Source organism: Pleurodeles waltl, chromosome 5 (genome assembly GCF_031143425.1).
Source record: "Pleurodeles waltl isolate 20211129_DDA chromosome 5, aPleWal1.hap1.20221129, whole genome shotgun sequence".
Taxonomy (NCBI): domain Eukaryota; kingdom Metazoa; phylum Chordata; class Amphibia; order Caudata; family Salamandridae; genus Pleurodeles; species Pleurodeles waltl.
The window spans coordinates 730,386,742-730,408,358 of NC_090444.1; positions in this window are offsets into that span (position 1 = coordinate 730,386,742).

Here is a 21,617-nt window from a genome sequence, read left to right on the forward strand (position 1 = left end):
GCTATCCGATTTTGAAAAAGGAAGAAAAGGGGTCTTTTTGTGTGAATCTGAAGCAGGAAAAAGAAGCATATTTTTGATTTTTGTTTTTCTTGTTGCATTTCATTTAAGAGTTAATTCTACTTTCTGATTCTTTACAGATAATGGTTGGATTAGATAATAGCACTAAAAACATTAGGTACTGTAGGTTTTTGAGTGTAGGAATGGCGATTGTATGAGGTATATTGTTTATAATAATGATTGTGGGAATGTCTATTCGTGAGATGAGAGAGGTCGATATTACATCTGTATCTGAAACTACTACACTAACACCTTTAGAGAGGTTTAAATTAGATGAGCAATATTTTCATGATTATACTAACGCAAAAGGAGAGCTGTCTTCTAACGTCTTTTATCGGTTGTTGAGTGAATATTTGGAGACAATGGATGCAAAGGACTGTCTCGTGTGCACACAGATCCCTTCCTATGTGGAAGAAGGGGTCACTTATCATAGGCTGCCTCTGACTTATGGTATAACTGTAGTTTGCTACTAACCCGATTCTATAACCAGGAGTATATACAGTATTTTTATTCAAACCACGATGTTGTGTTTTCCTTTTTTCCGATAATTAGATATTTGAGTAAGATAGCTAAGGATCATGATATTGTATTAGTTAGAGGATTCTTTGAACCAACATTAACTTTTGGCATGGCGTATGCACATCTAAACAATTTAACCTGCTTACTAACACCTATGGAGAAGAGCTTTATTGGGCATACTGATGATAGGAGAAAAGCACTAAAAGAGAAACTAGAAAAAGAGTTAGAGAAAAGGACTTACGAAAATGATTATGCTTACACTGCTATTAAAACACAAGGGAGATTAGCCTTAGATGCATTACATGTAGGGAAACTTTGTGTATATAGGCCAAAATCACACATTGACACTTTGTTTGTGGGAACGAGTGAATGTAGGCATGTGTTTTAGTTTCAGAGTAACTGGACATTTATGTTGAATGGTGCGGACCCTGTGATTCCTGGAATATATTATATTTGTGGGCTTAATGCTTATTACCGTTTTCCTAGAGGATGGTATGGGACATATTACTTGGGAATAGTTTTCCCTAAGATTTATCAAATAGATGACCTGAAGAAGATACCGAAAATGACTGAATTACATCAAATGAGACAAAAGAGAGATACAGCCCCTGCAATTGTACGGGATATATTTGGGGCAATAATTCCTTCTGCAGGAGTTATATTGAATGCAAAGATACGAAAATTGTCTACTATTGTGGATAATATGCTAACTAACTTTACTGGAGCCATACTTTTGCTAAATACTGAACTAGCTGCGTATAGAGCTATGACGCTTCAAAATAGGCCTGCATTAGACATAATATTAGCGAAGGACGGAGGAGTCTGTAGAATGATTAATGCAAGGCACTGTTGTTCTTACATTCCTGAGAACGAGAACGAGAAAGAGATAAGAGATTTGCTTACTAAGTAAACTAATGCAAGTAAAGATTTGAAAGAATTGAAGGAACCAGGAGTTTGGGAAAAAGTTGGAAATGGATTTGTTACTGTGGGAAATTGGTTTAGCCAAATTTGGGGCGGGATATTATGGAAAATTGGCCAAGGAATAATAATTGTGATTATTGTCATATTAGGCTTATGGGGGGCATGTAAATTATGACAGAAAATAAAAACTAAAAGGGGCAAAAATGATCAGAGGAGGGAAGAACAACCCAGGAGAAGAATCTGTAGACAAAATACAAGAAGGGGAAATCAAAATGTAGCTGAAAGCAATTTGTAAAAATGTTGATAAGGGAAAGGTGTGATGACATATTTAGTCATCACTGGAGGGACTGTTGGAGCAGATATGCTAGTGTGAGAAATTTCTAATGATTTGGGTGCAAATACTAATGAGAAAATTTGATAAAGGAACTAATATTTGAAAAATAACGTGTATTGGCAAAATGTGCCCACGGGGAGTGGTCACCATGTGTATTAACAAAATGCTAAATAATGAAAAATATTCATTAAAAATGTATTAATATGTCATATTTGGAGGTATAGCCTATGTTTTGTATTAATTTGCATTCTTAACTTAGCCATACCGAGGGCATGGTTTTCGCTGGGCCTTGCCTGCTTTAACATGGAGACGTGACAAGGCTTCCGAGGACTGGAACTGGAGAGAAGGACCTTGAAATGCGCAGAGTTCAGGTGGCTCTACTAGAACATTCTGTAAACGTACCAGTGGACAGGAGATGATGAAGAGAATTTGATACAATTATGTGTAGTGTAGGCTAAACTCACTTTCCCAGGACTTGAACAATGGAAGCACTGACAAAAGGACTGTGTGCAACAATTTCATTACCTGAAGAGCTGAATGATGTTCTCATCGGCAGAAGAACCAATCAAACTAATAGAACTTGAATCCTGAATAGACGTGTACATGCGGTAAACAAAAACTATAGGTTAGAGTCATAACTTCTGATAAGGTTGACCAATTAGCAATTAGTGGGATGGACTGAAAGACCCTAATAAAAAGTCATGACAGGGGGAGAAAAGAGAGACGGGAGAGGCAAAAGTTGATGACATCAGGAGACGCTGTCCGAAGTGCTGATAATTGGGCTTACCCTCGGTGAGCCTGATACTTGCTGATGACTGATGACCTGGAGACGAAGACTGATTCATTGCTGATCCATCTTCGATAGGTAGCTATAACAATGTGACTGACTAATGTGTGCTTTTATTTTTCTTCTAGGTACCAACTGCGCTGTTTTAAGTATTTTTCTCTCATAGGTAGATTTTTCCAAATTAATGTTTTGTCTAAATTGTTTTCACATGAAGACCCACATGCTGATGCTAATCTGGGTTAGGTAGGCTGACATTGTTGACTTTTGACAGTGACAATTGACTGACTAAAATCACCTTGCTGAATTACTCCATTAATATTGAAAATTGCTGACATATGTTGAACTTTGATTGCTCAAGATTCTTTTGGTGAACATTGTCTTGTGATGATTAATAAAGCATTGATTAACAATAAAGTTGAATAAAGGTTTTGGTTAGAATTGTAAATAATAGGGAATAAAAACGATTAACCTTGTTGAGAGTGATGGTAATTCTTATTAGATAGGATTTTCATAATTGTTTGATTTCAATTGTAGTGATTGCTAATGGTTCAATGGTCTACCGCTTAGCTAAGATACTCCATGCAATCCAAAAGGTTCATCGACCTATACGCATCCCCTTGTAAGTTTACTTACTAAGGACCAGGCGCGCTAGCAGTTTTTGGTGGCAGCTTGATGGTTAGTTCCCTTGGGGAACTAGTTAAGTGGTAACTAGTGGTTATGGTAGTAGTCTAAGTTAGGTTCAGTTGTTTACTTTTTATGAGGGTTGAATTTTGTTTTTCTGAAATGGCAATGGTAGCAAAGATGATGTTCCCTTAAATCCAGAAATGACTTTCCCAGATCCTGGATCCTGTTGGTAAGGTTGGGTATGTTCTCGGCATATTTTTGAGATAGTATGAGAGTAGTAGGTTGCGCCTGCAGGGCTTAAGCAAATCGTAGGTAAATTGTGATGTATGTGAGGTATAGTAGGGAGTCTGCGTACTCCATTTGAGGTTAGTAGGAGTCTGCGTACTCCTTAGCTTGAGAGTAGGGGAGTCGTCGAACTTCATATGTGTGTGGCGCTTTGTGCTAAACAATTATCCACATGGTTGTTGGTGATGTACAGACCCTGCGAGGTCTAAATACTCCGGAGTATATTGACAAGTGTAGGAGACACTTGGGTATATGTTGTAATCTGTCTGGTTTAGTAGGTTGATCGGGCATGGTCAACGAGTCGGGGTGTGTGATAATTGAGCAAAAGAAGCTTCTACTGAGATCTGGCGAGTCCTATGTACACCAGGACAGACCCATTGATCAGTTAAGAGTGAAATTTGCAGGTCGAATTTTGCTTGAGAAAGTGGGGGACTGAGACAGAGGAATGGCTAAAGAGCCAGAGAAAGCCATTAGTGAAAATCCGTAAGGTCCCTGAAGCGATTGTGTCCTTTCCTGTAGTAAATCAGCAGGTTTATTTAAGTTATTGGTTGGTGAAGGTGCTCGCAATCAAATAGAATTAGTTGAGTGAAATCGAGTTGAGAAAGACAAACCGTAAGACTTTGTCAGCCGCTGTGTGTCAGTGTGACGTCAGAGTGTGCTGCGCTGGGATAGGCTGGTTGGCAAGGAGAGCTGCGACCGGATTGGCAGCCATCCGTGAGAGGCAATTGGTCGAGTAAACGGGTGAAGGGAATCTCGGGAGTAAAAGTCATTTCATTTATTGAACTAATAGTACATAAAAACAGGCAAAATAAAAAATTTCAAGGCATTTAAGAGTGCAATGTGGGGTGATTCTTACATTAAGGCATCAGTGGGGGAGCTGACCTCCCTGGAGGATTCTCCGGCGTATTTTGTGATGGCAGAGAGAGGTGTAGCTCCATGTCTTTGGTTACAGCAATGGAGTAAATTGACAAAGAATCAAGGGACTTCAGCGTTTCCGGAACACAGAACGTTTAATTTGAGAATTTTGGATCAGTTGCGATTATCATTGTATGATATGAAGCCATTACCGAGACCAGCACAGTTCAAAGCTTTAGCAGTCTGGGAGCTAGTGGCCAGACAGCAGCAGGAGCTGAAATTCAATAGAAGGGTGAAGAAAGTGGAAAAGTCACTAGCGGAAGCTAGATGGGATTGGGAGCAAAAGAGATGGAGGATGGCGACAATGAAAGAGATCAAAATGTTCCTGGAAATTACAGAGGAAGAAGAGTCAGAAAAGGGGGATAGTGCCAAGGAAGAAGAGAGTGAGGGAAAGAAGAAAAGGAAAAAGTCTTATGTAGATGATGATGACTCCGATGATGAGGATCTCTTGACGCAGTTCTTAAGAGACAGACCTCCACCTATGACAACCTATGCAGGGGGTCCGGGTACTAGTGCTACAGCCCCTCCTGCTACTCCTGGAACATCCCAGGGAGCTGTGGGAGCTGTACAAGCAGAAGGAGGACAGTTACCAGGGGTAGTACAGAGTACACCTGTTGCAGGAACTAGTACTGCAGCTCAGGCGCAGATGCATCCACCTTCAGTATAGAGAATTTATCCAGACGTCCCAATTCTTGAGACTGTTTCAAATATCATGGTGTCCAGGGAGCAGGTGCTTCCGAAGCCAATGTTGATTCAGACAGATCCGACACCAATGTTGTTACCCTCAGCCCAGGCACAGGGTATGTCGAAGTTTACCCCTTTGACAGAAACCTTGACTGATTTCACCCCATTTATGAATCAGGCAATGGGAGTACCACTCACCCAAGTGCAAGTGCTAGGGCAGCCCCAGATGCAATATCGCTACCAATTACTCTTGGTCCAGCGGTGCCTTTATACGCACAGAAGAAAGCGGAGACAGGAGAACAAAATGACATGTCACAGAGTCTTGTGAGAAGGAGAATGGGAGATTCTGCACAGTTGACATCGTTCCCAAGACAGGCTTTTAATAAGCCTAGAACATCTATGGGCCTTAGTCCTCTGTAGCGTTGCCAGATGCGGTAAATGTCTTGAATGCAAGTCAGAGCCTGAGACTTCTGACACCTCAAGCTTTGGGCACAGTGGCACAGCAGCTGCCAGTCCCCAATGCAAGTAATATTTAATTGCAAGGGTTTACAGCTCAGCAGTTGAATAACTGGCTGGATAGTCTAAATACTTCTCAGGATGCATCAAAGAGGGAAGATCAGCTGAACCGAGTGGGATTAAATATTGAGGCAAATGAGTTGGTTGAGGGAACAATGGTATTGAATAGGTTAGAATACTATACCGAGGAGGAGCTGAGGTATTTATGCCCAAGAATTACTAAAGAGGTGAGGAAAATACACCCGAGGTTAGCAGAATTGGCAGAAAAACATGACATTGATCTTAAAATGACGAAACATTTAAGACGAAGTTACAGATTGGATTTTGAGGCAAAAGATTTTGAACTCATGACATCAGCTGGTATGAAAGCACATTTAAAGGACTTACTGCAGAGTACACAGATTTGGGGAGCATTAGAGAAGTGGGAAGGCACATGAACAAAGAAAAAAGGAGAAACGAAAATGAGATTCCCAGGAAGGGGCAGAAGGAGTTGATAAAGGGGAATAAGCTAAAATGCTTCCATTGAGAGAAATTCCAGGGGATCAGTTTGTTCATGTCCCATGGCACAGAAGTGACATACTGTCTTTTACGAATGATTATCCCAAGTTGAGAGAGAAGCCAGTTGAATGGTATCAACAGACTGAGAGATTTGTTAAGCTTTCTAAATGTTTGTGGGAAGACCTGAACACACTATTGGAGATAGTTGTTCCAGCTGACCTATGGGTCGAATGTAAGAGGGCAGTAGGCTGGCCAACGAGTGAACCGGAAAGAGACAAGGTTACGGATGCACCGTCACCCGAGGTATTGAAGAATTATTATAAGGTGATTGAGTTCCTGAAGACTAGAATTTCTCCTAAGAACATTGATTGGCAGCAGATTGATAGAATGGTAGGAGACTAAAGAGTCAATACATACTTACTGTGAGAGGTTGCTGAAGGCTTTTAAGGAGTACAGTGGCAAGGAAGCGGTTGAACCAAAAGACATGTTGCATTTTGTGTTCAGATTTGTTGAAGGGTTGAGACCAGAAGTAGAGCAGATGATTAAGAGTCATTTGATTTGCTGGCAGGCAAAACTGATTGATGAAGTGCTGCAGTATGCTAAATATTGTAGTGACGAAATTGAATTGAAACAAAAAAAATTGAGAGAAAAAGCAATGGTGATGCAGATTAAGGCAGCCCAAACAGGAGCACAAGGAGCTCTAGTGCCGCCGATCCTGCCGCAACAGAGAGCTGTCATGTTTCAACCTCAAGTGAGGGGTAGAGGGTGCAGAATGAATATGATGCGTGGTCCAGATTTAGGAACTGTGGTTGTTCAGAATGTACACCAGTTCCCATTTCACAGTGAGGATGAAATAAACGATGAATGGATGAGTGACAGTTCGGATGAGGGAGCCTACATTCTTGCTGCATCTCTAGAGGTAGATTAGAGAGGGCGTTTTGTAAAAGGCAAGGTAATGGGTCACCAGGTCTCATTCTTAGTTGATACTGGAGCTGCACGCTCCACAGTGAGAAGTGTGGAAATACCTAATTTACCTCTTTCCGGCAGGACAGTTCAAGTTGTGGGAGTAGAGAATAGACAATTGACAAACCCCATCACAGAATCGGTGCAAGTTGAAATTGGAAATTATTTGGGACTGCATAGATTTGTGGAATGTGATTCAAGCCCCATGTCATTGCTAGGTAGAGATTTGTTGTGCAAGACCAATTTCTCTATAAATTGTACAGATGCAGAGATCGAAGTCCAAACAAATAGTGATGATGAAGAGGAACATGTATCAGCAATGGTGTTCAATAATGCTTATGAGGATTACCCATTTATTGAGTTTTTCCCAATGTTCATTGTGAAGGAGTTACATGCAGATTTACAGGGAACTGTAAAGGAGGGAGTCTGGCACTTGACAGGAAAGGAGGTAGGATTGCTCAAAGGAGTGGAGCCTATTAAAATTACCCTGAAGACAAATGTTGAATTCCCTAAGCTTCCTCAGTATAACAGGGCTCAGGATGTGTTGATGAAAGAGGCACAGATAATTGGAGACTTCCTAAAACAGGGAGTTCTAAAGGAGGTGTTGAGCAGCCCATGTAATTCACCGATAATGGGGTTGAAAAAGCCATGTGGGAAAGTACGAGTTGTGCAGGACTTGTGAAAAGTGAATGACATGGTGGTTAAGTGTTGTCTGATTGTGCCCAATGCAGCAGTGATACTGTTTCAGATGCCATGCGAAGCAGAGTGGTTCACAGTGGTTGATTTGTCACAAGCTTTCATTTCAGTACCACTTCACGAAGATAGTCAGTTTCTTTTCAGTTTCAAATTCCTAGATAATGTCTATAGCTGGTGTAGGCTTCCACAAGAGTACACGGAGTCACCATCCCTGTTCAATCAGATCCTGAAGAAGAATCTGGAGTCGTTGGAATTACCTTGCCAATCGACTCTTGTGTAGTACATTGATGATTTATTGATTGCATCCAAAACAAGGGATGAGTGTAAGCATGACTCGATTGCCCTATTGAATCATTTGGGAGAGTTCGGACACAAGGTCTCACCTGTGAAGTTGCAGTATTGTCAGAAATCTGTCAAATATTTGGGACATCATATTGAAAAGGGATTGAGAAGAATTTCCAGAGAATGGATAACAATGATTTTGCAGAGAAGTCCCCCGACTTCCCAGAAGGATGTACGCATGTTTCTGGGAATGGTAGGGTACTCTAGACAATGGATTCAAAATGTTGCTGAAATAGCCAAACCCCTACAGCAGCTGACCCACAAAGGAGTCACAGACCCTATTATCCTAGATGAGGACCAGATGAGTGCATTCACTGAATTGAGAGAGAGTTTGTGCAGAGCTCCAGCGTTGGGAATGCCTGATTACACAAAGCCTTTCACATTGTTTTGCCATGAATGTGATGCTTGTTCTTTGTCTGTTTTGACACAGGTCCATGGAGGTGCTTATCACCCAGTAGCTTATTTTTCAGCTACCTTGGACCCGGTTGCAGCAGCTTTACCAGGTTGTCTGCGAGCAGTAGCCGCAGTTGGTCAAAGTCTTTCCCAATGTGAAGGGGTAGTCATGGGATACCCAGTGACGGTAATGGTACCACATTCTATTGAAATATTTCTGACAAGGACGAAAACACAACAATTGACGGGGGCCAAACTGACAAGGTATGAGACGAGCATTTTGGGAGCTCCAAATGTAACATTGAAAAGATGTACAGTGTTGAATCCAGCAACATTACTTCCAAGTGACACTGTTGAAATTGAGAAAGAGGAGGATATAGAGCATGATTGTCTTGAGTTAACTGAGCTGTGTATAAAAACCGAGGCCTGACATCAGAGACACGCGTCAAGAAGAAAATGATTAAATTGTCTTTGTTGATGTTCATGCCTCAGAGATGGGACAGGCACCTTGAGGGCAGGATATGCCGTATGTACAATTACAGGCACATTAGAAGCTTCATGGCTTCCAGGAGTGTATTCTGCGCAGGTGGCAGAACTGGTGGCTCTTACTAGAGCTTCCTATGTTTCTGCCAGGCTGCGAGTGACAATATACACTGATAGTCAATACGGATTTGGAATTGTTCATGGTTTTGGTCAATTGCGGTAGCAGAGAGGTTTTTTGACCTACAGTGGGACACCATTAAGAAATGGTGACCGGATAAAATAGTTACTGTACGCAATTCAGTCACCTGAAGAAATTGCTGTGGTGAAATGTAGTGCACATCAAAAGACGCAAGATTACATTTCCTTGGGAAATGGATATGCAGACCAAGTTGCAAGGTTTTGCACCTTGAACTGTATATCGTTCAAAGATAAGTGGGAGTTGATGCCAAAAGGATAGACAAATTGTGCAAGTTTTGCATTGAAAATAATTGACATTTTAGAAGAGTTGAAAACATTACAAGAGAATGCAGACAATGAAGAGAAAAAAATGTGGTTGAAGTTGAAATGTTTACAGAGACCAGATTAAATTTGGGTACCTGAGGAGGGTCAGATGGTATTGCCGAATAGTCTGTTGACTCAGATGGCTCAGTATTACCATGGTCAGGCACACATTGGAAGAGATGCCATTGTCAGGTTGTTCAAAGTTGATTGGTTCAATCCAAAGTTCAGGCAAGCAGCTGAAGTCGTATGTCACAGATGTGTGATATGTCAGCAGCTAAATGTAGGGAAAGGGACAGTGGTGAATTTGAGCCACATTGGAAGAGCAGGTGGACCATTCAGCAGAATGCAATTGGATTTCATTGAGATGCCTGCATGTGGTGGATTGAAGTATGTGTTGGTGATTGTGTGTGTGTTTAGTCATTGGATTGAAGCATACCCCACACATAGAAATGATAGTCTCACAGTTGCAGAGCTGTTAGTAAGGGAGTTAATACCACGGTTCGGATTTCCGATCTCTTTAGAATCAGATAGGGGAACCCACTTCAATAACGAAGTGATCAAGCTCTTATGTGCAGCATTGAACATTGAACAGAAGCTTCACTGCAGATATCGTCCATAAGCATCAGGACTTGTGGAGCAGATGAATGGTACTTTGAAATCAAGAATTGCCAAAAATGTGCGCTGCCACGAATCTGGAATGGCCAGATGCATTGCCTTTGGTGTTGATGTCAATGCGAAGTATACCTGACAGGTAAACAGGACTGTCCCCACATGAGATTTTCATGGGTAGAGCAATGAAATTACCAGCAATACCAGCCAATGCTCTTGTCAATATTACAAATGATATGGTGTTGGACTACTGCAAAGGTCTAGCTCATGTGGTTCGATCTTTCTCTCAGCAGGTACAAGCAGTTACCCTGCCACCCATCCATGACCCAGGTCACAACCTGAGAGCCGGAGACTGGGTCGTGATCAAAAAGCATGTGTGAAATACTTGCCTAGAGCCACGTTGGAGAGGTCCATATCAAGTGGTGCTGACAACTACAACAGCTGTGAAATGAGCAGGTTTGCCTAACTGGATACATGCAAGCCATACCAAGAGAGTGGTGAGTCCCCAGGTCCATGAAGAAGTGTTGTTGAGAGCACCAACAGCAGCAAAACAGGTAGTTCTTCCAGAACCAGGGCCGGAGCAGGCTGAGCTTGAAGTGGATCCAGAGCTGGTGGAAGATGGATCAATTACCCCAGTGAGAGACGAGGGTGCAGAAATACAGGAGGCAGAGCAAGAGTCTAATCCGACTGAAGTGACTGGAGAACCAAGCACAGGGGAGGTTCTCTTAGAAGCAAATGGTGACAAAGCACAAGGAGAACAAGTGCTGGAGGCTGAGGGGGAAAGACTGAGGCAGATCGAAGCCAAAGTGATCTGACTCCTCCTGAACCCATTGCAGGCCCATCAAGAGAAGGCACTACAGACAAGACGAAGGAGAAAAGTCCGATCTTGAAGAGATTGTTGACAGAAGGAGCAAGAAAAGGAGACAACTGGCCTGAATCTCAAAAAGGCAAGAAAAAGGACTTGGTTATAAATGAGACAATAGAGGAAGAAATAGACACAACAAGGAAAGATGAACTAAGTGATGGAGAGTTAGCAGGAGAACGAAGGTTGAAAAGAAAGAGTAGCAAGTCGAAGATACGCAGGACCTGAATGGGCATATGCCACAACAAGCGATTGGCATAACGAGTTTATGTCCTTTTGTTTTGACAGAGAAGTTCTGAATCAGTATTTTGATGCAACCTGAAAGGAATCAATAGACTGAGTTGTTGAACTAAGCAAAAGAGCAATTGAGAAAACTGTCGAATTTAACCGGAAGAGACACTGATAACCTGATATGACATCTGAAAATCTGAATGTAACCAGCTGCTATCCGATTTTGAAAAAGGAAGAAAAGGGGTCTTTTATGTGATTATACTAACGGAAAAGGAGAGCTGTCTTCTAACGTCTTTTATCGGTTGTTGAGTGAATATTTGGAGACAATGGATGCAAAGGACTGTCTCGTGTGCACACAGATCCCTTCCTATGTGGAAGAAGGGGTCACTTATCGTAGGCTGCCTCTGACTTATGGTATAACTGTAGTTTGCTACTAACCCAATTCTATAACCAGGAGAATATACAGTATTTTTATTCAAACCACGATGTTGTGGTTTCCTTTTTTCCGATAATTAGATATTTGAGTAAGATAGCTAAGGATCATGATATAGTATTAGTTAGAGGATTCTTTGAACCAACATTAACTTTTGGCATGGCGTATGCACATCTAAACAATTTAACCTGCTTACTAACACCTATGGAGAAGAGCTTTATTGGGCATACTGATGATAGGAGAAAAGCACTAAAAGAGAAACTAGAAAAAGAGTTAGAGAAAAGGACTTACGAAAATGATTATGCTCACACTGCTATTAAAACACAAGGGAGATTAGCCTTAGATGCATTACATGTAGGTAAACTTTGTGTATATAGTCCAAAATCACGCATTGACACTTTGTTTGTGGGAATGAGGGAATGTAGGCATGTGTTTTAGTTTCAGAGTAAATGGACATTTATGCTGAATGGTGCGGACCCTGTGATTCCTGGAATATGTTATATTTGTGGGCTTAATGCTTATTACCGTCTTCCTAGAGCATGGTATGGGACATATTACTTGGGAATAGTTTTCCCTAAGATTTGTCAAATAGATGACCTGAAGAAGATACCGAAAATGACTGAATTACATCAAATGAGACAAAAGAGAGAAACAGCCCCTGCAATTGTAGGGTATACATTTGGGGCAATAATTCCTTCTGCAGGAGTTATATTGAATGCAAAGATACGAAAATTGTCTACTATTGTGGATAATATGCTAACTAACTTTACTGGAGCCATACTTTTGCTAAATACTGAACTAGCTGCGGATAGAGCTATGACGCTTCAAAATAGGCCTGCATTAGACATAATATTTGCGAAGGACTGAGGAGTCTGTTGAATGATTAATGCAAGGCACTGTTGTTCTTACATTCCTGAGACCGAGAAAGAGATAAGAGATTTGCTTACTAATTTAACTAATGCAAGTAAAGATTTGAAAGAATTGAAGGAACCAGGAGTTTGGGAAAAAGTTGGAAATGGATTTGTTACTGTGGGAAATTGGTTTAGCCAAATTTGGGGTGGGATATTATGGAAAATTGGCCAAGGAATAATAATTGTGATTATTGTCATATTAGGGTTATGGGGGGGCATGTAAATTATGACAGAAAATAAAAACTAAAAGGGGCAAAAATGATCAGAGGAGGGAAGAACAACCCAGGAGAAGAATCTATAGAGAAAATACAAGGAGGGGAAATCAAAATGTAGCTGAAAGCAATTTGTAAAAATGTTGATAAGGGAAAGGTGTGATGACATATTTAGTCATCACTGGAGGGACTGTTGGAGCAGATATGCTAGTGTGAGAAATTTCTAATGATTTGGGTGCAAATACTAATGAGAAAATTTGATAAAGGAACTAATATTTGAAAAATAACGTGTATTGGCAAAATGTGCCCACGGGGAGTGGTCACCATGTGTATTAACAAAATGCTAAATAATTAAAAATATTCATTAAAAATGTATTAATATGTCATATTTGGAGGTATAGCCTATGTTTTGTATTAATATGCATTCTTAACTTAGCCATACCGAGGGCATGGTTTTCGCTGGGCCTTGCCTGCTTTAACATGGAGACGTGACAAGGCTTCCGAGGACTGGAACTGGAGAGAAGGACCTTGAAATGCGCAGAGTTCAGGTGGCTCTACTAGAACATTCTGTAAACGTACCAGTGACAGGAGATGATGAAGAGAATTTGATACAATTATGTGTAGTGTAGGCTAAACTCACTTTCCCAGGACTTGAACAATGGAAGCACTGACAAAAGGACTGTGTGCAACAATTTCATTACCTGAAGAGCTGAATGATGTTCTCATCGGCAGAAGAACCAATCAAACTAATAGAACTTGAATCCTGAATAGACGTGTACATGCGGTAAACAAAAACTATAGGTTAGAGTCATAACTTCTGATAAGGTTGACCAATTAGCAATTAGTGGGATGGACTGAAAGACCCTAATAAAAAGTCATGACAGGGGGAGAAAAGAGAGACGGGAGAGGCAAAAGTTGATGACATCAGGAGACGCTGTCCGAAGTGCTGATAATTGGGCTTACCCTCGGTGAGCCTGATACTTGCTGATGACTGATGACCTGGAGACGAAGACTGATTCATTGCTGATCCATCTTCGATAGGTAGCTATAACAATGTGACTGACTAATGCGTGCTTTTATTTTTCTTCTAGGTACCAACTGCGCTGTTTTAAGTATTTTTCTCTCATAGGTAGATTTTTCCAAATTAATGTTTTGTCTAAATTGTTTTCACATGAAGACCCACATGCTGATGCTAATCTGGGTTAGGTAGGCTGACATTGTTGACTTTTGACAGTGACAATTGACTGACTAAAATCACCTTGCTGAATTACTCCATTAATATTGAAAATTGCTGACATATGTTGAACTTTGATTGCTCAAGATTCTTTTGGTGAACATTGTCTTGTGATGATTAATAAAGCATTGATTAACAATAAAGTTGAATAAAGGTTTTGGTTAGAATTGTAAATAATAGGGAATAAAAACGATTAACCTTGTTGAGAGTGATGGTAATTCTTATTAGATAGGATTTTCATAATTGTTTGATTTCAATTGTAGTGATTGCTAATGGTTCAATGGTCTACCGCTTAGCTAAGATACTCCATGCAATCCAAAAGGTTCATCGACCTATACGCATCCCCTTGTAAGTTTACTTACTAAGGACCAGGCGCGCTAGCAGTTTTTGGTGGCAGCTTGATGGTTAGTTCCCTTGGGGAACTAGTTAAGTGGTAACTAGTGGTTATGGTAGTAGTCTAAGTTAGGTTCAGTTGTTTACTTTTTATGAGGGTTGAATTTTGTTTTTCTGAAATGGCAATGGTAGCAAAGATGATGTTCCCTTAAATCCAGAAATGACTTTCCCAGATCCTGGATCCTGTTGGTAAGGTTGGGTATGTTCTCGGCATATTTTTGAGATAGTATGAGAGTAGTAGGTTGCGCCTGCAGGGCTTAAGCAAATCGTAGGTAAATTGTGATGTATGTGAGGTATAGTAGGGAGTCTGCGTACTCCATTTGAGGTTAGTAGGAGTCTGCGTACTCCTTAGCTTGAGAGTAGGGGAGTCGTCGAACTTCATATGTGTGTGGCGCTTTGTGCTAAACAATTATTCACATGGTTGTTGGTGATGTACAGACCCTGCGAGGTCTAAATACTCCGGAGTATATTGACAAGTGTAGGAGACACTTGGGTATATGTTGTAATCTGTCTGGTTTAGTAGGTTGATCGGGCATGGTCAACGAGTCGGGGTGTGTGATAATTGAGCAAAAGAAGCTTCTACTGAGATCTGGCGAGTCCTATGTACACCAGGACAGACCCATTGATCAGTTAAGAGTGAAATTTGCAGGTCGAATTTTGCTTGAGAAAGTGGGGGACTGAGACAGAGGAATGGCTAAAGAGCCAGAGAAAGCCATTAGTGAAAATCCGTAAGGTCCCTGAAGCGATTGTGTCCTTTCCTGTAGTAAATCAGCAGGTTTATTTAAGTTATTGGTTGGTGAAGGTGCTCGCAATCAAATAGAATTAGTTGAGTGAAATCGAGTTGAGAAAGACAAACCGTAAGACTTTGTCAGCCGCTGTGTGTCAGTGTGACGTCAGAGTGTGCTGCGCTGGGATAGGCTGGTTGGCAAGGAGAGCCGCGACCGGATTGGCAGCCATCCGTGAGAGGCAATTGGTCGAGTAAACGGGTGAAGGGAATCTCGGGAGTAAAAGTCATTTCATTTATTGAACTAATAGTACATAAAAACAGGCAAAATAAAAAATTTCAAGGCATTTAAGAGTGCAATGTGGGGTGATTCTTACATTAAGGCATCAGTGGGGGAGCTGACCTCCCTGGAGGATTCTCCGGCGTATTTTGTGATGGCAGAGAGAGGTGTAGCTCCATGTCTTTGGTTACAGCAATGGAGTAAATTGACAAAGAATCAAGGGACTTCAGCGTTTCCGGAACACAGAACGTTTAATTTGAGAATTTTGGATCAGTTGCGATTATCATTGTATGATATGAAGCCATTACCGAGACCAGCACAGTTCAAAGCTTTAGCAGTCTGGGAGCTAGTGGCCAGACAGCAGCAGGAGCTGAAATTCAATAGAAGGGTGAAGAAAGTGGAAAAGTCACTAGCGGAAGCTAGATGGGATTGGGAGCAAAAGAGATGGAGGATGGCGACAATGAAAGAGATCAAAATGTTCCTGGAAATTACAGAGGAAGAAGAGTCAGAAAAGGGGGATAGTGCCAAGGAAGAAGAGAGTGAGGGAAAGAAGAAAAGGAAAAAGTCTTATGTAGATGATGATGACTCCGATGATGAGGATCTCTTGACGCAGTTCTTAAGAGACAGACCTCCACCTATGACAACCTATGCAGGGGGTCCGGGTACTAGTGCTACAGCCCCTCCTGCTACTCCTGGAACATCCCAGGGAGCTGTGGGAGCTGTACAAGCAGAAGGAGGACAGTTACCAGGGGTAGTACAGAGTACACCTGTTGCAGGAACTATTACTGCAGCTCAGGCGCAGATGCATCCACCTTCAGTATAGAGAATTTATCCAGACGTCCCAATTCTTGAGACTGTTTCAAATATCATGGTGCCCAGGGAGCAGGTGCTTCCGAAGCCAATGTTGATTCTGACAGATCCGACACCAATGTTGTTACCCTCAGCCCAGGCACAGGGTATGTCGAAGTTTACCCCTTTGACAGAAACCTTGACTGATTTCACCCCATTTATGAATCAGGCAATGGGAGTACCACTCACCCAAGTGCAAGTGCTAGGGCAGCCCCAGATGCAATATCGCTACCAATTACTCTTGGTCCAGCGGTGCCTTTATACGCACAGAAGAAAGCGGAGACAGGAGAACAAAATGACATGTCACAGAGTCTTGTGAGAAGGAGAATGGGAGATTCTGCACAGTTGACATCGTTCCCAAGACAGGCTTTTAATAAGCCTAGAACATCTATGGGCCTTAGTCCTCTGTAGCGTTGCCAGATGCGGTAAATGTCTTGAATGCAAGTCAGAGCCTGAGACTTCTGACACCTCAAGCTTTGGGCACAGTGGCGCAGCAGCTGCCAGTCCCCAATGCAAGTAATATTTAATTGCAAGGGTTTACAGCTCAGCAGTTGAATAACTGGCTGGATAGTCTAAATACTTCTCAGGATGCATCAAAGAGGGAAGATCAGCTGAACCGAGTGGGATTAAATATTGAGGCAAATGAGTTGGTTGAGGGAACAATGGTATTGAATAGGTTAGAATACTATACCGAGGAGGAGCTGAGGTATTTATGCCCAAGAATTACTAAAGAGGTGAGGAAAATACACCCGAGGTTAGCAGAATTGGCAGAAAAACATGACATTGATCTTAAAATGACGAAGCATTTAAGACGAAGTTACAGATTGGATTTTGAGGCAAAAGATTTTGAACTCATGACATCAGCTGGTATGAAAGCACATTTAAAGGACTTACTGCAGAGTACACAGATTTGGGGAGCATTAGAGAAGTGGGAAGGCACATGAACAAAGAAAAAAGGAGAAACGAAAATGAGATTCCCAGGAAGGGGCAGAAGGAGTTGATAAAGGGGAATAAGCTAAAATGCTTCCATTGAGAGAAATTCCAGGGGATCAGTTTGTTCATGTCCCATGGCACAGAAGTGACATACTGTCTTTTACGAATGATTATCCCAAGTTGAGAGAGAAGCCAGTTGAATGGTATCAACAGACTGAGAGATTTGTTAAGCTTTCTAAATGTTTGTGGGAAGACCTGAACACACTATTGGAGATAGTTGTTCCAGCTGACCTATGGGTCGAATGTAAGAGGGCAGTAGGCTGGCCAACGAGTGAACCGGAAAGAGACAAGGTTACGGATGCACCGTCACCCGAGGTATTGAAGAATTATTATAAGGTGATTGAGTTCCTGAAGACTAGAATTTCTCCTAAGAACATTGATTGGCAGCAGATTGATAGAATGGTAGGAGACTAAAGAGTCAATACATACTTACTGTGAGAGGTTGCTGAAGGCTTTTAAGGAGTACAGTGGCAAGGAAGCGGTTGAACCAAAAGACATGTTGCATTTTGTGTTCAGATTTGTTGAAGGGTTGAGACCAGAAGTAGAGCAGATGATTAAGAGTCATTTGATTTGCTGGCAGGCAAAACTGATTGATGAAGTGCTGCAGTATGCTAAATATTGTAGTGACGAAATTGAATTGAAACAAAAAAAATTGAGAGAAAAAGCAATGGTGATGCAGATTAAGGCAGCCCAAACAGGAGCACAAGGAGCTCTAGTGCCGCCGATCCTGCCGCAACAGAGAGCTGTCATGTTTCAACCTCAAGTGAGGGGTAGAGGGTGCAGAATGAATATGATGCGTGGTCCAGATTTAGGAACTGTGGTTGTTCAGAATGTACACCAGTTCCCATTTCACAGTGAGGATGAAATAAACGATGAATGGATGAGTGACAGTTCGGATGAGGGAGCCTACATTCTTGCTGCATCTCTAGAGGTAGATTAGAGAGGGCGTTTTGTAAAAGGCAAGGTAATGGGTCACCAGGTCTCATTCTTAGTTGATACTGGAGCTGCACGCTCCACAGTGAGAAGTGTGGAAATACCTAATTTACCTCTTTCCGGCAGGACAGTTCAAGTTGTGGGAGTAGAGAATAGACAATTGACAAACCCCATCACAGAATCGGTGCAAGTTGAAATTGGAAATTATTTGGGACTGCATAGATTTGTGGAATGTGATTCAAGCCCCATGTCATTGCTAGGTAGAGATTTGTTGTGCAAGACCAATTTCTCTATAAATTGTACAGATGCAGAGATCGAAGTCCAAACAAATAGTGATGATGAAGAGGAACATGTATCAGCAATGGTGTTCAATAATGCTTATGAGGATTACCCATTTATTGAGTTTTTCCCAATGTTCATTGTGAAGGAGTTACATGCAGATTTACAGGGAACTGTAAAGGAGGGAGTCTGGCACTTGACAGGAAAGGAGGTAGGATTGCTCAAAGGAGTGGAGCCTATTAAAATTACCCTGAAGACAAATGTTGAATTCCCTAAGCTTCCTCAGTATAACAGGGCTCAGGATGTGTTGATGAAAGAGGCACAGATAATTGGAGACTTCCTAAAACAGGGAGTTCTAAAGGAGGTGTTGAGCAGCCCATGTAATTCACCGATAATGGGGTTGAAAAAGCCATGTGGGAAAGTACGAGTTGTGCAGGACTTGTGAAAAGTGAATGACATGGTGGTTAAGTGTTGTCTGATTGTGCCCAATGCAGCAGTGATACTGTTTCAGATGCCATGCGAAGCAGAGTGGTTCACAGTGGTTGATTTGTCACAAGCTTTCATTTCAGTACCACTTCACGAAGATAGTCAGTTTCTTTTCAGTTTCAAATTCCTAGATAATGTCTATAGCTGGTGTAGGCTTCCACAAGAGTACACGGAGTCACCATCCCTGTTCAATCAGATCCTGAAGAAGAATCTGGAGTCGTTGGAATTACCTTGCCAATCGACTCTTGTGTAGTACATTGATGATTTATTGATTGCATCCAAAACAAGGGATGAGTGTAAGCATGACTCGATTGCCCTATTGAATCATTTGGGAGAGTTCGGACACAAGGTCTCACCTGTGAAGTTGCAGTATTGTCAGAAATCTGTCAAATATTTGGGACATCATATTGAAAAGGGATTGAGAAGAATTTCCAGAGAATGGATAACAATGATTTTGCAGAGAAGTCCCCCGACTTCCCAGAAGGATGTACGCATGTTTCTGGGAATGGTAGGGTACTCTAGACAATGGATTCAAAATGTTGCTGAAATAGCCAAACCCCTACAGCAGCTGACCCACAAAGGAGTCACAGACCCTATTATCCTAGATGAGGACCAGATGAGTGCATTCACTGAATTGAGAGAGAGTTTGTGCAGAGCTCCAGCGTTGGGAATGCCTGATTACACAAAGCCTTTCACATTGTTTTGCCATGAATGTGATGCTTGTTCTTTGTCTGTTTTGACACAGGTCCATGGAGGTGCTTATCACCCAGTAGCTTATTTTTCAGCTACCTTGGACCCGGTTGCAGCAGCTTTACCAGGTTGTCTGCGAGCAGTAGCCGCAGTTGGTCAAAGTCTTTCCCAATGTGAAGGGGTAGTCATGGGATACCCAGTGACGGTAATGGTACCACATTCTATTGAAATATTTCTGACAAGGACGAAAACACAACAATTGACGGGGGCCAAACTGACAAGGTATGAGACGAGCATTTTGGGAGCTCCAAATGTAACATTGAAAAGATGTACAGTGTTGAATCCAGCAACATTACTTCCAAGTGACACTGTTGAAATTGAGAAAGAGGAGGATATAGAGCATGATTGTCTTGAGTTAACTGAGCTGTGTATAAAAACCGAGGCCTGACATCAGAGACACGCGTCAAGAAGAAAATGATTAAATTGTCTTTGTTGATGTTCATGCCTCAGAGATGGGACAGGCACCTTGAGGGCAGGATATGCCGTATGTACAATTACAGGCACATTAGAAGCTTCATGGCTTCCAGGAGTGTATTCTGTGCAGGTGGCAGAACTGGTGGCTCTTACTAGAGCTTCCTATGTTTCTGCCAGGCTGCGAGTGACAATATACACTGATAGTCAATACGGATTTGGAATTGTTCATGGTTTTGGTCAATTGCGGTAGCAGAGAGGTTTTTTGACCTACAGTGGGACACCAGTAAGAAATGGTGACCGGATAAAATAGTTACTGTACGCAATTCAGTCACCTGAAGAAATTGCTGTGGTGAAATGTAGTGCACATCAAAAGACGCAAGATTACATTTCCTTGGGAAATGGATATGCAGACCAAGTTGCAAGGTTTTGCACCTTGAACTGTATATCGTTCAAAGATAAGTGGGAGTTGATGCCAAAAGGATAGACAAATTGTGCAAGTTTTGCATTGAAAATAATTGACATTTTAGAAGAGTTGAAAACATTACAAGAGAATGCAGACAATGAAGAGAAAAAAATGTGGTTGAAGTTGAAATGTTTACAGAGACCAGATTAAATTTGGGTACCTGAGGAGGGTCAGATGGTATTGCCGAATAGTCTGTTGACTCAGATGGCTCAGTATTACCATGGTCAGGCACACATTGGAAGAGATGCCATTGTCAGGTTGTTCAAAGTTGATTGGTTCAATCCAAAGTTCAGGCAAGCAGCTGAAGTCGTATGTCACAGATGTGTGATATGTCAGCAGCTAAATGTAGGGAAAGGGACAGTGGTGAATTTGAGCCACATTGGAAGAGCAGGTGGACCATTCAGCAGAATGCAATTGGATTTCATTGAGATGCCTGCATGTGGTGGATTGAAGTATGTGTTGGTGATTGTGTGTGTGTTTAGTCATTGGATTGAAGCATACCCCACACATAGAAATGATAGTCTCACAGTTGCAGAGCTGTTAGTAAGGGAGTTAATACCACGGTTCGGATTTCCGATCTCTTTAGAATCAGATAGGGGAACCCACTTCAATAACGAAGTGATCAAGCTCTTATGTGCAGCATTGAACATTGAACAGAAGCTTCACTGCAGATATCGTCCATAAGCATCAGGACTTGTGGAGCAGATGAATGGTACTTTGAAATCAAGAATTGCCAAAAATGTGCGCTGCCACGAATCTGGAATGGCCAGATGCATTGCCTTTGGTGTTGATGTCAATGCGAAGTATACCTGACAGGTAAACAGGACTGTCCCCACATGAGATTTTCATGGGTAGAGCAATGAAATTACCAGCAATACCAGCCAATGCTCTTGTCAATATTACAAATGATATGGTGTTGGACTACTGCAAAGGTCTAGCTCATGTGGTTCGATCTTTCTCTCAGCAGGTACAAGCAGTTACCCTGCCACCCATCCATGACCCAGGTCACAACCTGAGAGCCGGAGACTGGGTCGTGATCAAAA